We start from the raw sequence: 2,787 nt of genomic DNA on the forward strand, positions 1-2,787 counted from the left end.
TACACACTGTCTGCGTGGCGTGAGCGTGGCGTGTCAGCTCCGTGTCAGCTGCGTGGCGTTTTCTATGTCTTTCCACACCAGAAAGGTGTCTGACGCGGTGCTGCTGCTGCTAGCCGTGTCTGCACACATGGATGTTTCTCATCAACATAAACGTAAATATATACTGATCTGATTACAGCAAAGACAACGTCAGCAGTATTGATGGCAAAATAGGCTCCAGAATATTTCCTTCTGTATTGACAGGTGCAATGTTTGAAAATTGCTAATTTTAATTTTTTTTAAATGACATTTATGTCAAAACCTCGAGACTTTCAAACATCAACATGTCATTTATTAACAGTGATGCCAGTACCACGTTTTTCAGTAACGATTTCCAAACCAGTAATCAGATTAAAGTTACTTAATGAAGTCACTGAGCGTTACTATTTTTGTCATTTTCCTTAGTAAAAATATATATTTTTGCTTTCTTCTTGCGTCTCGGGGAGTGAAGTCACGTATGGGACAACATATGTTTTCATCATGAGGACAGGTCACGTTTTCATCGTGAGGACAGGTCACGTTTTCATCGTGAGGACAGGTCACGTTTTCAGCATGAGGACAGGTCACGTTTTCAGCATGAGGACAGGTCACGTTTTCAGCATGAGGACAGGTCACGTTTTCAGCATGAGGACAGGTCACGTTTTCAGCATGAGGACAGGTCACGTTTTCAGCATGAGGACAGGTCACGTTTTCAGCATGAGGACAGGTCACGTCATGAGGACAGGTCACGTTTTCATCATGAGGACAGGTCACGTCATGAGGACAGGTCACGTTTTCAGCATGAGGACAGGTCACGTCATGAGGACAGGTCACGTTTTCAGCATGAGGACAGGTCACGTTTTCATCATGAGGACAGGTCACGTTTTCATCATGAGGACAGGTCACGTCATGAGGACAGGTCACGTTTTCATCGTGAGGACAGGTCACGTTTTCATCGTGAGGACAGGTCACGTTTTCAGCATGAGGACAGGTCACGTTTTCAGCATGAGGACAGGTCACGTTTTCATCGTGAGGACAGGTCACGTCATGAGGACAGGTCACGTTTTCATCGTGAGGACAGGTCACGTTTTCATCATGAGGACAGGTCACGTTTTCAGCATGAGGACAGGTCACGTCATGAGGACAGGTCACGTTTTCAGCATGAGGACAGGTCACGTCATGAGGACAGGTCACGTTTTCATCATGAGGACAGGTCACGTTTTCATCGTGAGGACAGGTCACGTTTTCAGCATGAGGACAGGTCACGTTTTCATCGTGAGGACAGGTCACGTCATGAGGACAGGTCACGTTTTCAGCATGAGGACAGGTCACGTTTTCAGCATGAGGACAGGTCACGTCATGAGGACAGGTCACGTTTTCATCATAAGGACAGGTCACGTCATGAGGACAGGTCACGTTTTCATCATGAGGACAGGTCACGTTTTCAGCATGAGGACAGGTCACGTTTTCATCATGAGGACAGGTCACGTTTTCAGCATGAGGACAGGTCACGTTTACATCATGAGGACAGGTCACGTTTTCAGCATGAGGACAGGTCACGTTTACATCATGAGGACAGGTCACGTTTTCAGCATGAGGACAGGTCACGTTTACATCATGAGGACAGGTCACGTTTACATCATGAGGACAGGTCACGTTTACATCATGAGGACAGGTCACGTTTTCAGCATGAGGACAGGTCACGTTTACATCATGAGGACAGGTCACGTTTACATCATGAGGACAGGTCACGTTTTCATCGTGAGGACAGGTCACGTCATGAGGACAGGTCACGTTTTCATCGTGAGGACAGGTCACGTTTTCAGCATGAGGACAGGTCACGTTTTCAGCATGAGGACAGGTCACGTCATGAGGACAGGTCACGTTTTCATCATGAGGACAGGTCACGTCATGAGGACAGGTCACGTTTTCATCATGAGGACAGGTCACGTTTTCAGCATGAGGACAGGTCACGTCATGAGGACAGGTTACGTTTTCATCATGAGGACAGGTCACGTCATGAGGACAGGTCACGTTTTCATCGTGAGGACAGGTCACGTTTTCATCATGAGGACAGGTCACGTTTTCATCATGAGGACAGGTCACGTCATGAGGACAGGTCACGTTTTCATCGTGAGGACAGGTCACGTTTTCATCATGAGGACAGGTCACGTTTTCATCGTGAGGACAGGTCACGTCATGAGGACTGGTCACGTTTTCATCATGAGGACAGGTCACGTCATGAGGACAGGTCACGTTTTCATCATGAGGACAGGTCACGTTTTCATCATGAGGACAGGTCACGTTTTCATCATGAGGACAGGTCACGTTTTCATCATGAGGACAGGTCACGTTTTCATCATGAGGACAGGTCACGTTTTCAGCATGAGGACAGGTCACGTCATGAGGACAGGTCACGTTTTCATCATGAGGACAGGTCACGTTTTCATCATGAGGACAGGTCACGTTTTCATCATGAGGACAGGTCACGTTTTCAGCATGAGGACAGGTCACGTTTTCATCATGAGGACAGGTCACGTTTTCATCATGAGGACAGGTCACGTCATGAGGACAGGTCACGTTTTCATCATGAGGACAGGTCACGTTTTCATCATGAGGACAGGTCACGTCATGAGGACAGGTCACGTTTTCAGCATGAGGACAGGTCACGTTTTCAGCATGAGGACAGGTCACGTTTTCAGCATGAGGACAGGTCACGTTTTCATCGTGAGGACAGGTCACGTTTTCATCATGAGGACAGGTCACGTT

Source organism: Sander lucioperca, chromosome 19, assembly GCF_008315115.2.
Source record: "Sander lucioperca isolate FBNREF2018 chromosome 19, SLUC_FBN_1.2, whole genome shotgun sequence".
NCBI classification, from domain to species: domain Eukaryota; kingdom Metazoa; phylum Chordata; class Actinopteri; order Perciformes; family Percidae; genus Sander; species Sander lucioperca.